This window comes from Danio rerio, chromosome 13, assembly GCF_052040795.2.
Source record: "Danio rerio strain M-AB ecotype USA chromosome 13, GRCz13ab, whole genome shotgun sequence".
Lineage (NCBI taxonomy): Eukaryota > Metazoa > Chordata > Actinopteri > Cypriniformes > Danionidae > Danio > Danio rerio.
In genome coordinates this window covers 24,311,804-24,332,639 of record NC_141033.1, presented here as the reverse complement: position 1 = coordinate 24,332,639, position 20,836 = coordinate 24,311,804, and the positions used below count along the sequence as shown (strand labels likewise).

General features: G+C 34.9%; 1 protein-coding gene across 20 annotated transcripts in view; it reads right to left on the bottom strand.

Moving 5' to 3' along the window:
* Positions 1-20,836, bottom strand: part of ndst2a (N-deacetylase/N-sulfotransferase (heparan glucosaminyl) 2a) — a 210,063-nt gene that overhangs the window by 170,876 nt on the left and 18,351 nt on the right. For 16 of the 20 annotated variants that reach the window (XR_015505928.1, XR_015505927.1, XR_015505930.1 and 13 more), the window contains exon 2: positions 2,971-3,078. The exons of the other annotated variants lie outside the window; for them this stretch is intronic. The gene's annotated coding sequence lies outside the window, so the exon portion shown is untranslated. The remainder of the gene's footprint in view (positions 1-2,970; positions 3,079-20,836) is intronic. 20 annotated transcript variants of the gene reach the window in all.

Genomic DNA, 20,836 nt, shown 5'->3' with positions numbered 1-20,836 from the left:
ACGTATAAATTGTGGAATATTAGTATAAATCAACTTTACTTGAACAGTTTTGAGCAAAAATTCTTCAAGCACACATTCTTCAAAACAGCACAAGCATTAACAAACTAAGTTCTGTGCTAATAAAAAGCCTCAAAACTCAAATGGCCACATTTGCATTCCTTTCTTTTATAGGGATGCTGTGAGTTTTGCAGTGGTATTATAACCTGCTGTCTGGTTATTAACAGAAGCCTAGTAACTCTGCTATTCGACTGTTTCTGCAGAGGGAAAACTAAATCCAAAACCTCTGGGAGGAACACGCTGCTGGCTGAAAATGAAAAGGAAGGCTGAATGGAAAAGCCCTGTGAGCTAAAAAACACTGTTAAAAGCGGGGAGGCAGATTGGATGGAGGGATTTGTGACAGACTCCCAATGTGAGACTCACAACAGGAGGAGGGCCCTTATGTTTCCTTTTGACATCCAGTGCCACCTATTTAATCTTATTTTCCTCAAATGTGGAAAAGAAAGGAGGATGAATTCAATAGAAGACCATTATCCTCTGCAGTATAGAAACACACTGGCCCAACACACACACCTGCTGCATAAAGGCCAGTATAGACCGACTTCCTACTGAGAGCAAACAGAAGGGGGTGAGCAAAAACACACTGCTTTTTTTTTTTAGGAGCGGAAAAAACCCTCTTCCTTGCAGTGCCTGGCCATCAACAATTAGTACAAGAACATCCATCTCAAACAGTCCTGTTGCTGTATGAAAAATGAATTTGCAGATTTACATTTTTCCAGAGTACACAAAACAAGACTGACCTCAGGCTGCGCTGAATAAGCTTGTACATTTCTATATATATATATTTTATGTTGATCTGCTCACATTATGCATGCAGTGACCTCAACAAAATTAAGCATATGTGTGAGTGTTTGTTTGGACTGTGCACTTTTTAATATGTTTGAGGCAAGTTCTCTCTTTTTAGAGTTGAAAACCAAAACATGACCCAATCATATGGCTGGGTGACACAGCTAAAAAAAAATTCTAATTCTGTTTGTTTTTTGTAATACCTTACAATAAGATGATTTTCCATTAATTAGGAGGTAGAGTAACATGCCCTGATCAAGGTCAAATACTCAAGAGCTCGTCATATGCATGTATCTAGAGTTGACCACAATAAAAAAAGCATGGCACAAAAAATTACACAAAAATTGCAACATTGTAAAATATTTTTGCAGTTCAAAATAACACAATTTTAATTGTATTTAGAAATATTATTGAAACAAATATGAATGTTCAGCATGTCCCTTGATCCTTCGAAAATCATTCTTATATGCAGACTTGGTGCTCAAGAATCATTCTTATATTTTAAATACTGAAATCTTTTGCTTTAAGTAGGGATATGTTAATATATCAGCGGCCATATCGTTATTGATCGATAACTGCTATTTCAAAGTTATTTTTGTCGGTTCAATATCAAAATTAGGTCAATATCTTAAAGCTGATAGGTTACGTTATTGTACAGAACTGCCTGCCTCGTGCATGCGCGGGTCAAACTTGTTCAGACTTGTCCAGTGCAGTGCAACAGAGCTTTCCTTACATTGTTTATTTCTTCAAAGTCCTTCCTTTTTTTGTGTTATTGTTGTGCATTAATAATTCAGTAAGTACCCATGTTCCTCATCATTGTAGATATGTTTGATAGAGTGTTATTGTGTATTTTGGTTTAAATCTTCTGCGGAAAAATTAGAGGAAAAATCATCCCATGCATAAGTCTGTTTTGAGGATGCTTTTTGGTATTTTCTGGAGTTTGAAAAAGTCGAAACCTTGCTGTATATGGAAGAGGAGGGAGCTCTGAGATTTCTCCTAAAATCTTAATTGGTGTTTAAAAGACATGAAAGCCTCAGGGGTTGGGATGTTGGGATTGAAATTAGGGTGAATACTTGATAACATTATCGTCATTATTAGGTGAGCCAACGCTAATATTTTGTAGAAACTGTGATACTTTAATTATTCTTTACGAATATAATGTAGAATTCAATCAATTTCAAGCTTCCAATTTTATGGAGTCACAATTTTAAAACAATACTGTACATGAAAAATATTAAATTATATCTCCCAGAACTACTAGTTATTGAACAGCTGTTACAACCCACTCCAAATCCATGGTTTTAACACTCAACCTGCAGTTATTCAAGATGTTTATGGGTGTGAAATTGCATAAAAAGTGCTGCAGTGACAGTCAGGCCTTCAAACAAAGGTAACAAGACTTCACCTGTGAGTCACCCAGGCTGATGCATAAATGGCCGGCTACACAAACGGTTAGCAGATTCAAACCGCTACCTCAGCTGAACAGACGTTCACCAGTTGATCTGCTGAATAACCTCAATCGCAGCAGAAGAGGGAGAGACTTCAAGAATGCAAAGGGTTATTTTCAATATAAAAGGCTGCGAGAGCAGTCCTCTAATTGGAGATTTCTGCCAGAATCTCGAAACAATGGAGCCTCAAAACAGCAAGCTCTAAGGGTTTGGGTTTGAGAAAAAGGAGTGTTGGCCAGGACGGCACCTTGCTGTGAAAAAGGACAGCTAGTGATTGACTGATCCCACAAGAAGCAGAAATGACAAAACGACCATTTGGTACCAGACACTACATGGCACTCCAATATGGAGGATTAATGATTTGATGGTCAATGCATGCAAAGCCTTCCTTCATGCACAGAAAGCCTTCCTTCATCACGAACAAAGCAGCTAGCTGAGATTTCAAGACAGAGGGAGAGACAAGGGAAGCACAGGTCCATTTAAAAGCAAATACATTTTACAATTCAAATAAAACCTTATATGCAAGCATGATTAATCTCAGCTCTTTACACAATCCATGAATTCTGCTTCAGTCGGGTCAAGCAAGTACACCAAGTTCCAGAGACGTATAGCAAAAGTTTTGCATTAATTCTTGAGACTGTCCTATACATCATCCTAAATACATATATAGAAAACCCACCTGAGACTGAATTTCTCACAATGACAAGTGTGCTGTAGCGTGGGCTGCAAAATGAAGAGGCTCAGGAAGAACATGAGATCCCATTGTTAAATGACCAGGAGCAGCAACCTATTAAAACAAGAGAAGCGTCATAAGGTTATATTGCTCACGGTACAGCACTGTAACAATCACATCCACTGCAGTCATTGCTCTTCACTTCTTTGATTTAATCAAATACATTAATGAAGAAAGTTTTCATGCACTGCTTTTTCCAGAGACTGTGGCATTTAGTATGCAATGGTTGTCCTAGCTACCTGTCCTAGAAATTGCCACTTATATGATAAGCGAAGAACCACATTTCAACCTCCACAACTGAAGACTTAAATAATCATGTCACAAATTGTCTGCATAAGTACCGTTAAGCTGGAAAAAAATTAGAATACAAATAGAAATAAATAAAATGTCTCAAAGTTTAACTACAGTACTTAATAGCATTAGAAAACAGTTGCTTCCTGAGTTTGTGTTTATGATTTTGTGGCATTCGGAAGCGCTCCGCACTGAAAAACTCGGACTAGTACATCAAAATCACTTCCATTTTACAGATGAGAATCTGCTCAGGTTTGGCAAAGGACTATAGAAAGGAGACAGCTTAAACTAACCACAAAGACAGGACTTGCCACTGTCAACATTGCAACAAAACAATCCTACATATAGGCCTGTCACAATATCGTTTTTTTGTTGTACGATATTTTACACTAAGTAAGCGATAGTATTGTCATTTTAAGACCATTTTTTGATGCCACTCATTATAAAATGCCAGAAAGACAATAAAATATCATCACAATGCAAGTACACTCTTACAAAGAACCTGTTTTATTCTTAAGAATATTTTATTTAATTATGGTCAATTTAACAATTTATTAATGAGGCACTGGAATCAGAATGTGAACATGTGTATCCTTAATAAATAACAATAAATGTCAACGAAAAAATGCAAGGAAAAAAAAAAACAGAGGCTGCGACATCTGCTAACAAATCTATTTTTAGTTGGCAGGCACCCACATAAAAATATACTATAGTAACAGTGTTTTTTAACCATACTGACTCTGAAACCTCCAATAGAGATAGAGATGTTGCAGTCCGAAATTCAGGGTTTATTTTTCAGAGGCCCACAGATTCCACTCAGCTGTCATATGTCTTTATTTTAATTTATGTTGATGAGCAATAGGACATTAGCCAAAAGTTACACTTTAGATTTTATATCGTCAGTAAATATAAATCAAAGAGTTAAGACTCTTTCATACATCATACTGCTTTCTCACTACAATCGATTCACTGCATAAACGTTTTAATTGAGCCGAGACCACCTCATTCAGGCGATCTTCGACCGATAAATTTGCCGCAGTTTGCAGGTTTCACATATGCCAATTGAACCACACTATCTGGGCAACCGAGACAGGTTCTGAAACAAACGTCCCAAAACAGATGAAACAAACCAAAATGCAGTCATGTGACAACATCCACATTACTCGTTGGCCAGTTGTGTCATTGAACGCATTTCCTGAACTGATTTGCGATTAACATGTGAATTTGAATAAATGTGAGAGAATAATCCAACAGAACTTCACTGTATCACTTCAGACAAAACATAAATTGAGAATAAACTGCAGATGCAACTTGCAAACAATGGGTCTCATTTACTAAACATGTGTATACACAAATTTAAGTGTGAAATATGAGTATTGACATTTTCATTAATAAATTATAATTTATCAAAACTTTCATTATAAAACCTATTCTAAAATGTACCACACATTTGCAATAATCATGTACAAACCCTACATATAATTAGATATATTTTTTACAGGACAAATAAAAAGTAACAAGAAATTAGAAATACATTACATATATATTACATATATTCTTATATGAAGGATGTTTATTGTGTCTCATCTTGTGTTTGGTGGCATGGCAACTGTGACTGAGAGTGTACAGACATGTTTCTTGAGAGTAATGAACAGCTATTCGGCCCCTGATCACATCAAAGGTGTTTTTTGGGGGTGTTTTTGCAGCAAGAGGCGCAATTTAAAAATGATTGTTTATTGGCATTAAGTGTTTTGTGCAATTTTGACGAAGCGTTCTGTGCAGCTACAGCTGAAAAGTCAGCTCCATTGATACAGTGTGGTTGCCTAGCATCGTAAAATGCGCAGCACCCTGTTCTTTAAAAAAAAAGTATTTTCTAAAGTCAACAAAAATGCACCTTGCGTTTTCCGAACTGTTACACATCCAACAACGAAATATCTATTACTATTTTTTTGTTTTAGTGCAATAATTGTTTCTTCCAAAATTTAGAATTTGTCTTCCTATAGTTTTCTCTGAACAAGTGCTGCTTTGCGGAAAGCCATTATATGGAGCTTGTTTGGCTGTGTATTATGCAAATGAGTAACCTTGTGCATGTGGGCACTCATTTAGAACACTCCATATTCACTAACAGAAGATCTAGTTTAAGGGAAAAAAAACTAATTTGTTGATACAGGTGCCGTGAATTAAGTGGAATTTCTTTCTGAGGAGTTCAAATGTGTGTATAAATACAAAAACATATGTAATTATTAGTGAATAAGACCCATTGTCTCATTAAATGCACCACAAATAGCAAAAGCGCATTACAAGTCGTTTTAGAAGTTTTAGGAGCAGTTGCTAAAGCACTGTAAACAAACACTTGCCTTACGTACTTGCCTTATGTAAAACAAACCCTAGTGCAATTCAACCGACCCAAGATAGGCAGGTCTGAAAGCACCCTAAATCATTCAAGATTAAGGGATTAATGATTATGATCTAAATCCAAATAAAGACCTGATAACACCTGATGAGCAAATAAGACAAATAATCAAATCAAAAATTAAACGAGTGACTCAAATCTTCCAATCCCTGGAAGAAAAAACAAGTTTCATGAAGACAACTTGGCACAGAAATAGGAGTTTTTTTTCTATTGTCATTCTCAACAACCTTGAATCTGCAATGTTCATTAATAACAAGAGCTCATTAATCTTGGAAATGTATTCTTCAACTCTCGACATCAGAGAACAGCAGTTTCTACAGGTGCACAATCTGTAAATGTAAATCATGCCCAAAAAAAAAAAAAAAGCCTCAAATCGTGGTCCCCGTTCCCTTCACCATGTACACACACACAAATTAGACTGTTCAATGAACACTCCGCATTTCTATAGGAGCCCAGCAAGTCCCATTTGTTTACATGGCACTAATTAAGTGTGCTTTAATGGAGGAGCAAAAGTGCCAACAATGTATCCCTGTGTTGGGATTGAGGGAACGTCTCAGGTTCTGTTATTCAGTCCTGCATTACACACCACAGCCATTACAAAAACATAAACAGACAACATAAAAGCAAAAATGGCCATTGTGAACAATTCATTTGGAGAGAGAAAAGGACACGATGCTTTCCTTAAGCAATAACAGAATGGTGATGAATCATCCAAATTACTAAGGGAGGTTATTAAGGGAGATAAACAGGAAGTTCAGCTAAATTCATTGTAGCAAAAAGCAACAAACATGGAAGGGTGCAATCTTGTACTGACATAAAATATTCTCCATTGCCAATCGATTTTTGCTAAATGTTAAATACATCTTGACATATCTTCTTGACACAAATTTTCAAGGTTATCGGTCACGTATTTGACATAGAAGCAATAATAAAAATCCTTTCAAACATAATGTGAGGTTTATTCACATCACAGATGCACAATACAGATTAAGTGAAAAGTGTAAAATCAGTGAGTTTTTTGGCACACTGCCTTAGCTTACAGGACAGAAATCTTACAATTCGTCATTAAAATATTGAAAAACATTTAAAATAAGTTGCAATACCAAACTTTAGTGGGGGTTTTTTAATACAACAATTCACTTTTCAGGTTTTTGCCATGTCAAATTTTGCACTGCCTCCAGCTGTATTCAACACTTAGGTAGGCAGTTATGTGCAGCATGCATAATTACTCTGTAATTTATTGAATACAATAACAGTTATTCATATTAATTCTTGCCTGCTCGGCTTTATTCCTTGATTCATATTCATTTTCAACTGAACAGAACACACCACCTTAACAATACACCTTAACTCGTACTTTAACTCGTCTTTAACACCTTAAAAAGTATCAAATATATTTGTTTATTTGATTGTTTATTGGTTGATTCATTTATTTACAGTTATACTGTGGCCCCGTTTACACTAATAGGTCTTAGTCACACACACAGACACACACACATTGTCATGCGCTCGAGACAGCGGGTCCAGGAAGTCAGTAGGTCAGTGAACTTCGTCTATATTACGATAATCTTAAAAATAGCTTTTATCGGCCGATAACGATATAGCCGACAATATATCATGCATCCCTAGTTTTTATGTATAGATGATATATATTGCATAACCAAAATGAATTGAGGTCATGTCCATGTATTGTGCGGGAGGTCGACATATTGATTACTGTGACAGGCTTAATTATGTTGTAATAACTTGATTTTCAGAATATGCCGTAGCTTGTTAACTATCATTTTCTTTAATCACCTAAACATTAAAGCAGCTAAAATTGCTTGCATGACTCAGTTACAGGCACAGCACAAGAGCATGTGTGCACATGATCAGAATATTACCACCTTTACCTCATTTTAATCCAGACAAATCTTTTTATAATAAAACTAAATGTCCCCATATAAATGTAAATGAATTACTGGAAATTCTGGTTGTTTGGAAGCTAAAAAACAGAACAAAAATATTATATTGAACATGCATTTGCAAAACACCATCCAATGACTAATCGCAAAACAAATGCAAGAAGTCTAGAACAATGAGAGAATTAATAAACAATCAATAAAGGAATGACAAGGTAAAGTTTTGGGGGAGGAGGTGTTACCTACACTAATGTTATTCTAAACAAAGACAAAAAATGTTTTCATTTATCAAAATATAAGCAGTTGACACAGGGCTGGGCGATAAAATCTGTATGAATTTTTATTGACCGAACACCATTGTCAATAACGATAAAAAAGTTTGGTATGTCGTTTCGGTTAAAAACGCTATAGTTTTATTAAAATGTTGCTGCTGAGTGCGCACCTTGGAAGAAATGCCAATAAGCTTAGGGTGCGAGTTTGTCATTTCCAGTGGCGGCACGCCACTTGAGCACAGTGTGCAAGCAGCGCACATGTGATTCGCGCACATTTCCCATGTACACCTAGTTAAAAAAACATCTGAACTTTTCTGAATGCCCTGAGCGCATCGCAATTCATGTACGTAGAACTAACTAATCTGCTTCACACTTTGTCTAGAATATGCACATGTCAGTAACTGTAGACTAATTACCTTAGACAAACACAGCGCACCCAAACACTACAATGCTTTTTACTTTTCTCCATAAACTTGAATTGGAGTTGCAGCAATGGTTTGCCCATTTGTCATCCTCTGACAAAACGGTTTGATGATTGGCTAGTTACAAGAGACACTATGGAAAATGGTGAAGCAAACCAAACGTGCTTGCGGTTATCACTTCAGGTCAGAATAACAACAATTGTTAAAATGAGTGCCGTGTATCAGCAGTGAGGAGATTGTAAAAAAAATAAATAAATAAATAAATAAATAAAAAAAAATGATGTAAGGATGTCTTCAGAGTGGCTTTTCGGTTTCTTTACTTGTGGATTCTAGCCACCAGCTCCCCATCTAAAAGGTTTGTTTTTAGCATAGGGGTAATATAGTCATTCAACTTCACAATTTGTAATGTTGCAATATGTATTTGAATAATGATGGCTTTTTCTTTTACTTGACAGCTCAGACTTGATTATCATAATTTGTTATGTTGACAGAGTTTGAGGTTTATTGTATCATTAGTATTGACACCTTAAAGTTTGCTTTAATTGTTCAGTATTTGTGCTTTACCATTGCACACACTTTGTAACATTTTATTCATCATGTTTAAGGCCCAATTCAATTCTATTTTTGTACCCCTACCCCTACCTCTTGGCCCTTGAAATAGAGTGTAAAGGGGAAGGGCTTCAAAATTTACCCCTACAAATTGAAACAGCACTACAGCACTGGCACACGCCATCGCAATCTCATGCTTCATACGAAATCAGCAGCCGCAACAACTGTAGTTATTCCATTTGCTTTATTTTTTTGTATTTATCTTCAGGAAATAACTGAAGGCATATGTTATGTTATCATAATAATCTAATGTGGTAATAAGATCATAACTGTACTGCGCATTTACACAGTGACCATACTCATCTATATAAACACAAAAAAACAACATTATAGCAGACACTGTAAAAAGGTCATTCTTAGCCACTAGACTTTTCTGACAGGGTATTCGAGTGTCAGAATGTTGTGGGACTACATAATAATAATAATAATAATAATAATACAGAAGTCATTATTATGGATTATAGATATTCTCTATTGCCAACTGACTTTTGAAAAATGTTAAATACATCTTGACATATCTTTTTTTATTTTTTTTTATTTTAGTGTTTATTTTTTTAAAGCATGACGGTAAAACACGAACGTGGTTATAAATGTATTAAAACATGTTTGTTTGTTGTAAAAATTCATAATAATGACAAATTTCCAGATGCAGCTATGCTAAAGAAAAGTCTAATAGTGCTAAATGGATTGTTAAGAAATATTCAATAATTATGGATTTCGAATAATATGAAGCATGTTATTGTGATAATTTTTTTGCAATATCGCCCAGCCCTACTGCCCTACAAAATATTTATTTAACCTTCAACCACTTGTCAAAACAGGCTACTTTTTTATATAATGGTCTATGAATTTCTCTGAGGATAAAAAAACAAGTCTCACGACCATTCTGTTCTGAAATAAGTCTCATTACGCAAGTAAAATGCATTACGAGTGCCATTCCTGGTTGACTTTAACAAGCTGAGCAGTAAAGGGGACAATACATCTGCCCTCGTTATCTTTTATAGCACGAGAACTTTCATCATGCCAAGACTGTTTACAGTGGACAGAGCAAAGGTTTCATCTTTAAATGATAAGGATCTTAAACAGTCGAACATGTTACAAGTGCTTCTCTATTTGCAATGCACCACAACTTGAGCAGTTCATTCTGCCAAAAGGCACAGAGACAGTATCTTGTCATTGCCTAATAGCATCTCTCATCTCATCCGTCTGCCAACTGGAATTTCTGCTCCTATTTGGTGACGGTCCAGACCAAGAAAGCAGAACTCCTTCCAAACCCATATCCACATGGGGCGCAGAATACAATCGTATTACCAAAAGACCATGAGCTGGGCATGATTCGGCATTGGCTTAAATAGCAAAACAGACGAAAAGGGAAATGAAAAAGCTGCAGTCTCTAAATTACGCACGCAGAGCGGAGGGACACAAAACGGTGGAAGATTTTCTCTGAGGAGCGGCTAATTCTTGCACACAAATGCTTGTTTGTGTGCCTCTGAAGGCAGTGTGATAATACATGCATGCAGCTCAACAGAGAGGAAAAGGCCAGTAAACAGAGAAGCTCATCACGTTTTTTTCCCTCCTGTGGAGCGCTGTGAGGGAGAAAGAGAGAGAGAGAGCGTAAGTGGGAGAGCGAGATGTGCTGCAGATCCTGCTGTTTATCCGCCAGCCTGCCTCCACACTGCGCTCATTCAGTCTGAAACAAAGCCCGATCAGCCGAGAGGCTCTGCTAGGACACGCACTACAAAACAAGAACACCAGAGATGGACAGAGAGACAAATGGACAGAAGGCTAAAGAGGGAGAAAAAAAGACAGATGCGTCGTACCTAAACAGAAGCAAACTCGGCTATAAAGAAAACAAGCGGCGGAAAAACTAGAAAAATAAATAAATAACCTACACGCAACAATCTAAAATTTTTCAGCAAGTGCATTGAGTCACTCAGGCACACTGAGTCATGGTAGCTAAAGTGAGCATGTTTGCCTGCTCCAGACACCGCAGGTAATGAGAATGGACGTCTCGGAGGACATGTTCTGTCATCAGCTATGGGAAGACCTCCAAACTGAGCTTCGGTCCAGCAGGGCAGCTGTGCACAAACAGTCGGAGCAAAAGACTAAAAGCAAAACAAATTTGCTTGAAAACAACATGGGGCAATAACAACCACAGACTACCGTACAAGGCAGCCCTACTTGGCCAATATGGGGCTTCATTAGGGGGTGTGTGAAAATAAAATCATAATAACTGATTTACTTAGGAACAAACAAACATTGTTTTTATGTATAGATTATTAAATAGCTTGATAGATTCTAGGGATGCAACAAGTAACTGATTTCACTAGTAACCGCACTTTAATTCATCACGGTTAATTAATCGTAAAGGCTTCTCAACATTGCATTTCATGAAACAAAACTGCTGCGATTAAAAGTTATGCCAACTGTGTGCTTACAGTTCCAAGCTTGTACACAGAGGCTAATATGCACACACACTAGATTAAAGGCTGATTTGAACTATGGCTGAGGCTTTTAACTAAGGGCTTTTCACATATCCTGTCTTCTGTACATGCAAGTTTGTTATTTCCCATTGAGGCGCGCAGCTTGCACAGGCATATTGGCAGCGACAACGATGATGCGATAATGCTACAGGTGCATTGAAAGAGCGCACAGCAAGTCACGTGACAAGAACTGACCAGTCATCTTCATACTTCTAATGAAATATACACAATTCTACTCTATAGAGAGAGAGAAAATATAAAAGAAAAATTTATTTTGTTATATAGTTGATCAAAAGCGCTTTTCAGACAGAGGTTCAGCAGCCTTTGACTACATTTGTTTTCTTTAAAATGGAAAAACGTAGCTAATGCATGTAGTACATCAGACAAATAATTTTTTAGTATATATATTTTTTATTTATTCATTTATTCATTCATTGTTCTGTCATTTATTTTTCGTGTAAATTATTACTTATGTTTAAATACCAAAAATGCCCTTTTCACTTATTTTAAATCAAAAAACGAGAAATATAATATTGAACCATTTGGTACAACCTCCACACAGTTGAAAATTGTGGTTTTGCATTTCAATTCAAATATAATTTCTTGAAAATTGCCCATACTTTTAATTATTTTTTCAACTGTTACGTCAATGCACAATGTCTAATAAGAGAGCACTAAAGTTAGGGAAGCTTTCACTTAAAAGTGACATGCAAGTAGAATTTGTGCATCCAAATTCAAAAGCACAGTAGTGACAGTTGAACACCACCATAAACACAAGCCAATTGAGTGGACAAAATAGTCGTTGTAAACTCAGTCTGACTGCTGTATGTCCAGTCATTCACACCATAATAACCCTATTTGAGACCAAAATAGCATATTGTACATCTCTCTCACCAAATCTAAACTAAATTAATTTAAGCTTTTGTTATTAAAACCTGTAGGCTCAAAGAGAACCTGTGGTCCAGATTTCAGAAGTGCCATCACATGAATGAAGTGTGGTGGTCTGTGTATCATATTAAAGTAAAAAAAAATATATAAAAATCTAATTTCTGATGTTTTTACTCACTGATCTGGACTGTATAGCTGCTGTAACTTCAATAATGTTTACCTTTATTTAACTGTTACAGTGAAATTTACATACATAATGTAATTTTAAATTTGATTATATAATTCAGTTTCTGCACCTCAAAATTACAGTTACATGAACCGTAAAAATCTGAAAACCACATCTTATGGTTTGATGTTACAACGATTGTTACTTACAATAAAAGGACAAAATAGTCCAAATAATGTAGTAAGTAATGAAGTAAGTTTCAATTACCAGACTTGATATTAATTTTTCGATTTTGTCAGCAAACTAAAATCTTTGATGGAATATTGAAAACGAATCAATATTAGGTCAAAATCAAATCTATGTACATAAATAGGAATCTAATACAATTGTCGAACTGATTGCAAAACCCATCTCTAGAAAGAATTGTTTTATTTTTTAGATGTGGAAATGTCAAAAATTGCACCCAACATGTTTAAAATACCTTTTCTTTATGTTGACACTAATGTCAATCAATTTCCACTTCAAGAAAAAAAAAAGTGAAGTTAATGTTAGCAGGACAAATAAGGGTGCAAACAACTTGCACAATAAGCCAGCTAAAACAAAACTAACAATAAAGATCATCAGGTAACTAACAAAAAGCCCAACGGGATCTATCGCACAACACCACAAGAAGAATGAAATGGTTTAATAAATAGTAACTGTTTAAAACAATGCAAACAATACTGAGTTGAGTATGTTTTAAAGAACAGATACATCTCTTAAGTACAACTTGTTTGGGTTGTGTGACACAATTCAAGCAAAAAATTAAAAGCACTCTTGTTAGAATTTGCTATGAGGAAAATGGCTGATGTTCCATCTTTGCAAAATAGCAATATTGAATATTATTGTAAATTAATTTTTAAATTGACTGCCTATAAATTACTTGCACGGAAAATAGTTTAACAGATAAAGAGAGAAGTACAAGGAAAGAGTTATTGTCAATAATGTCTACAATGTACATCAAGGTCATCATTGGTGTGAATTTGACAGAATGAATTGAATATCACTTTTGATAAAAGCACAGACAAGCAAATAGAATGGCGCTCTCAACGAGAGAAAGAAAAGCAATTTGATCTAAATCAATATAGAAAATACCTCAAAGCACTGAAAAATTTCATTCAAACACCTACTACTGCACAATCCCCAAACCACATAATGTTGAAAATCAGACACTTTTAAAAGATCATTTGCTGATCCAACACACCCTCTAACAATGAAATCAAAGACAATTAAATTAAAAAATAAACAAACAAAAACTGACGATGACTACATTTACATGGACATCAGTGATAAAATTATTTGTCCTAATCTGAAGACGACGAAAATACGAGTCGCTTTTTGAATGCTCCTTCCATGTTCCCGTTTTACATGGTATAGCACATAGATCGATTAACGTCAATGTGTCACCACATTATCCATGTTTCCTCTAGAATTTCATGTAATTTCAGGCGTTTCATTTTTATTTTTTGACTTTAACAGCAGTTCGGCAGTTTCACCTTCCTTCATGCCCCTGTGACAAACTGAGATATTAGATGAGAGTATGAAGTATGGACTGGTGTTTTAATAGAATTTGATTTAAAATCAGATTATTGGTGTCCATGTAAACATACTCAATGTGTACTTTAAACTGAACCATGTCAACACTAGTTTGTCTATTAAAGCATTTTTTGAAATTATAAAAAGACAAAAAAAAAAAGAAAAAAAGAAAAAAAGAAAACCAGTACAGGAGTTGATGATTTCATAGGAGTTGATGATTTCATAGGAGCAGGTCACGATTTGTGGAAGAACGAATAAATGGGCAATTAGCTCTAGCAGCAAAGTAGGGTTATCACGATATTATTAATTTGTTACGATACTATTCCAGCTGAACTATCATGATAACAAGTAGTATTGTCAAGGTTATTGTAGCTATTAAATCATATAGACAGGAACAGAAATGAACCGATTCAGAAGTGCGTTCGTAACGTCAGAAAACATGCAACCTTAAAGACTATTAAAATAAAGTTGTCTATTCAAATACGTTCAAATTTATTACTGATTCATAGAACATGCAACAATCTCAAACAGCACTAATAATGTCAAAGCATGTTTTTGGCCAAGAACAGAAAAGAAGACAACCAACTCAAATTCAAGTTAGGGCTGCACAACATATCGTTTCAACATTGATATCACAATGTGTGCATCCAAATTAGTTACATCACAGAATATGCAACGTTAAATTGGGATTATAGTTTAATACAGAGAGTTTAATCATAATGGAGTAAAAGTTTTTCATCTGCATGCATTTTTAAAGATATCGCCTGAAAATCACTTACCATTTTCATTACACTCTTCACTTGCTTTAAACAATCTTTTTTATAATAGAACACAAAAAGAATATAATTTAAAAACTCCTATAGTATTGAAACAAGTGAAGTGGGAGTAAATAGTGAGCACATTTGAATCTTTGCGTAAACGGTCCCTTTAACTCCCCATTCACTTTGAATGGGTGACATCAGGCATTGCCGAACTGCATTGTGGATCCGTCGGCGACGCTTCAGAGGCGTTGCTCACTGCAAAAGTTGGGAATTGCTCAACTTTTCAAGTTGTGACGGAAGCGTCAGCCAATCACATTGCTGTATGAAAATACACCAGCTCAGACTGTGGCCTATTGCTGACTCATTTCATTGGCTAACGCTGCTATGACTGTTGCGTCAGCCCCAACTTCAAACACGCCCTCTGTCAAGTGTTGACACTGAAGCCTGTGTGAACGGGGCGAACGGCCTGTGACTGTGTGAGCATTTCAATATTTCAGAGTTTAAAACACCCGGCCAAGTAATTTTTGTAACTTTAATAAAGCTTAAATAATATACAATGAAGACTGTGCAGTGTGATTTTTCAATATCTGTACCTGAATAGTGAATACCTGAAAACTACAATTCACTTTTATCTTGACTATATTTTATTTATTTATGCTTGTAATTTATTTGTTATATATTATTCGAGATTCACTTCTCTACCAAATCCCCCAATCAATCCAAATAAACCTGTTAAATCATCTGGTGAAATTGTATTCACATCTCAATATTTCACAAAATTGCAAAATATGGTAATGTAAATTTTTTTCAATATCTTGCAGCCCTAATTCAAGCATACAGATAATTGTTAAACTAATTTTCTTGACTTTTCCAAATCTTTGTGGGTTTTTCTGTTTTTACAAAACTTTTCCAGGCCTGGAAAACGACATGTAAAATCCCATGACTTTTCCAGGCTTTCCATAACCGTATGAACCCTGAAACTACAGCAGCACCACCAGTATTTTGGAGCCATAGTATCGTGATACTACCATAGTACCGATAAAACCTGCAACCCTACAGCAAAGCATTAAATTCACATTTGTTAAATGAGAATAATGATTTTGTGGCACTTCTGTATGCATGTGAAACCTAAACTACAAGCAAAACCTGGAATTACTTAAAAATCAACTGCATTCAAACAACTCCACATTCTGTTTGTGTTTATTTAGTCAACAGCCAATCTGTTACTTCTTTATTCATTTTTTATTGTTTATCACCATCTCAGTCCATGATAAAAGAAATGTTCAGTTTAAAGGGTTTTGCCGTTTAAAAACATGTCTCAAGATTTTGCTTTCTGTTTCTACTTGTTCTTGAAACAGAACGAGTCCTTTACATGTGCCTTGATGTGACAACAGAACATAAGAGCACAAACATTAATTAGGTCATGCTAAAGTGAATCCACAACCTTGCAAGAGCATTCAATCAAGTAGCTTAATTAATATTCATGAACCATGCCCTCATAATAGTAGGCATCGTCTATTCTCATTTGATTAGCTCGCACTTAACAGCATATCCTTTTCAGGTGAACAATAAATATTCATGAGCAAACCCTTAACAGACCTTGTAAAATGACAGCATGCTCCAATTAAAAAGTTTATATTCTCCACATAATATATTGCTATACGGTTGATGTTGATTCCACCAACTAACAAAGTTCACAACAATGAACATCCCAAACAAATCATTAGAGAAACTGCATTCAAATATGCATGAGTGTCTGGTTAATGTTTTATACATAAATAATCAAACTTGAATGGTCACAAACTACTGATCTCTTACATAATGAAGCATTATATAACAGATTTGTGAATAACTTATGAAAGTTAGTAAGATGTCTTACCAGTATACATTAAAAATGATATGGTTAGACAGAGCTGCAATAGGGACTTTCTCTGAAGACATTTAATTTTTGGTCTCCGGCAAGTGTGAAAAATATTTTAATTGAGTTATTTAGTATTTACATGTATGTTATATCATAACACAACGTCCCTTTTTAAAAACTTGACTTGACTGTGACAAAAGAAAAACAACATTGCAGGGTGTGAATGTTTCAAACATGTTAGCACAGAGCCCTGTATCAACGATTTGAAAATATCACACACTAATGACAACAGTTTGCAAGCCGTCTGCCAAGCTAAATAAAGAAAACAACTGTGTTCCCATATTCCTAAAAACAGCAACTAAAAATGGTTTAAAAGTCTTACAGTAGTCAAAGTGTTTTACTTTGCATGTTCTGCATGCAATTACCATCCAGAAGTCTCGCTGTCTATAGGAGATGAGCCACCTGCTCTTAACACATAGACATTCAGTCAAATCCCAAATGATGGAGGTGGGGTGTTCTTTTGTGTGCAGACAATGAGTATGCTTACATGGACACCGAAAATCTAATTTTAATGCTATTAAGACAATACTTTGATTAAGAGTCTACCATGTAAACAGAAAATTTTGATTAATTTAATCCAATTAAGGTTATAATGGAACTAAACAGAAATCGAATTAAGATGTGGAATATGTCGATTTTAGTGGCATTATTAAAGTGCAGTACAGACATACACAGCAATCAAACTATAACCTTCATGTAGTTTTTGACACATTTTGCGATAGGGTAGTCTACACACATGGCTATTTAACACTATTCTCTGCACCTACCGAGTCAGTGAAAGAACCCATACACATGCATCGCGAAATACAGAGGTTTTTTCCCATATGGCGTGTGGGATCAAATTCCATTAAAACAGCAGTGCAACACCCGAAATAACATGTAAACATAGTCATTAAGTCATTGTAGTCATTGAGTTCTTTAGGATTTTAACCAAAGTGTTCAGAACTGTTAGAGTAAATGAGTGAAATAGTAAAGTGTGAAAAAATAATGCTGCTCATATGAATAACTCATGCAGACATGTTGCTGGTGGATGACACAAAGTGAACAGAGTTAATGATAGTAATAATACTTCAAACAATTCAAATAAAAAAATAAATAATTACAGACCCTATTGCTCTATAGGCATCACCATTACAATCAATGCAAACACAAACAACCAAAACACACCCTGGTCAAAGGCTAGGGGGAATCTTTTCATCATTTATATCCGAAACATTAGACTTGTTCAGATTTATTGCAAATGACAAAACACCAAAATTCACCTAAATTAGACATTATTCAGTGTGAAACTCAGTCCAAGTATCTTCAAATATTCTAAATAATTAATAGGGATGAACCAAAGATTTTTTTAAAGAACAGCTAGTGACTAGAGTTAATTATCCAGCCAGAAAACAATCAGAGTCAGAATAACAAGGGAACGAAATTATATGCAGGCCTACTTGAAATTCATACAAAAAAATAATAAATTAGATCTGACAGCAAAACAAAAAAATTCAATACTCAGCACAAAAGCTTGAGAGACATTATCACCAAACTGTCAATAGCAGCAATTTACCATAATCCACTATATGCATTAGTATGGACCTCAATAGTCAGCCCTCACCACACTATTTTCTAATAATTACTGTGATCATGATATTATTAATGATAATTCAAATGCATCTATTTAGAGATAAAAAGGTCCTGTATCTTTAGAGAAAAGTATTCATTTTACTTTTATAACTTTACTGGATGCCTGGATAATACAATGCTATTTGACATAAACTTTATCACAGTATTGATTTCCTCAAATAAATTATTTCTGTTTTATTATGTGAAATTAAACCAGATAAACTAGGGTTGCATGATATTGGAACAATCTAACTAGAGCTGCACGATTCTGGCTAAAATGAAATGATTTTTTTTTTGCCTAAAATAAAGATCATGATTTTCTCACTATTCTTTGGATGTAAAATAAAGGTTAATATGAGTCGGCTATTATTATTGTCATTTTCAAATATGTGGTAAAACAGCAATAGGCTTTGTGTAGCTGTACTGTTGGTTAAAATGCTAAATTTTGTATAGACTTTGAATGGTGGACTTGAACAGACTTTAGATTTGTCCTGGTCATTAATGCTGATGCTAATTCTGATGTTGAATTATTGCGTTTGAGACATATGCTTACAATCTGTCATTTTCTGCTTAAAATCGGTCACTGATGTGATTTTCATGAATACAGAAGACTGGACGGGTATTTTTGCATTTCGGCGAGTTTTGGAAACTTTTTGGGCTGGAATCAGTCAGCTACATCTGCAACACTGTGTGCGCTTTCAGTTTCATTTTCACCGCTAAGATCGGTTCACTTCCCGCGCGGCTCCCAAACCATCACTCTGTGCTACAAACTGAATGTTATTTACAACTTTATTACCTGTTATTCACAACCTATGCAGGTTCTGTTGACTATTGTAGAGTTCATTCAGAGGCGCACGCGGTAACAGCTGACGGTCAGCTCACGTCACGTGTGATTTTGCAGTCACAAACACATTACATGAAAACAGAAATGACATTTTTGGGGTGAATTATATCTTATAAATACAGCATGTGACTCTTTCAACACCATTTGGAGATGTCCACATTGCTGAACAACGTATGTAAAACTATGCGAAGACTTGTGTGGCCACCATTGCTTCTCTCATAGAAATGCTGGATTAAGATCGTCGGGGGGGTCGAATCGAGATTGCAATCTTTTTATGATTAATTGTGTAGCTCTAAATCTAACATTGCGATATTTTGTTATTCTGCTTATATATTGCGATATGAATATAATTTCTCCAGTTTATAAAGTTTATATCAACATATAATTTAATAAACAATCTATAACCATAGATCGATACAATAGAGATAAATATAAAGTTGAAATAAACAGTGTTTCAATGTTTTCCAAGTCTAGCATTATTCAGGTACAGAAACTGAATAATAAAAATAAATCATTAAAGTTTACAAACAGTACAATTTCTTCTTCCTGAATACTTCTAAATTCATTACACTAACAGCCATAGGCCTCAAAAGCACAAACAAATGATTATAATACAAATTCAACATTGCACATCCTGCGATGTGACTATTTTGAATGATCACATTGCAATATTGATGCTGAAATAATACCATATCTGGTCATAAAAATCAGTCATATCAAACACTCAACTGGTGTTATGAATTGAGAGTGTAAAGTCACTAAATCTTTTTGTAAAGAGGTTTGAACATGCAAAACTATTGCACATTTACTACTGCAATAACAACAACTCAGGCCAATTGTAAACCAATTATATGTTTTATTGTTATTATACAATAAGTCCAAGATTTTTTATCGTGCAGAGAATTTTTAACATTATATAAATGTAAATGATAACATATTGCCCATCCCTATAATTCAGCCTCAAAAATAATCATTCACTGCAACCAAACTAAATTGATTTCCTACACTCATTCACAGAAAAGCACCCAAGCAGACGTGGCAGTCTGTTGAACAGTACACTGGGATGACTAAAGCACCGTTGCCAAATAGTACAGCAAAATGCTCTTAAATATCTGACGTAACATTTAATGGTGTCAATACAAAGATTACAAACTCACTCCACTGCCATTACGCCTCTAAGTAAAGCAATTAACCCAGGCTTGCTCCAGGTGTGCTGTCCCTGCAATTGTTCCACTGCAAGTCACTTTAGAAAACCAGCACATGCTACACTCAAAAAACTGATTTGTTGGACTTACATAAAAAAAGAGTGTCAAGTGGTTCCACGTAACAGTGTTGAGTAGTTTCTACAAGTAATAATATAGGTGAATGAACTAAAGAAATTCAGGTAAAGTTTACAAAATATTTCTTAGTACATTCAACCCATTTAGATGTGTCATTATTGCATTTAGTTTTATGTATATTTTACTTAGTAATGTTATGTTAGAATTATGAACTTTAAGTATGTAAGGAGAACACTTATTTATATATATATATATATATATATATATATATATATATATATATATATATATATATATATATATATATATATATATATATATATTTCACTTCTAATGTATGTGCTCTACAAGTGTAAAACTTAAATAATCAAACGT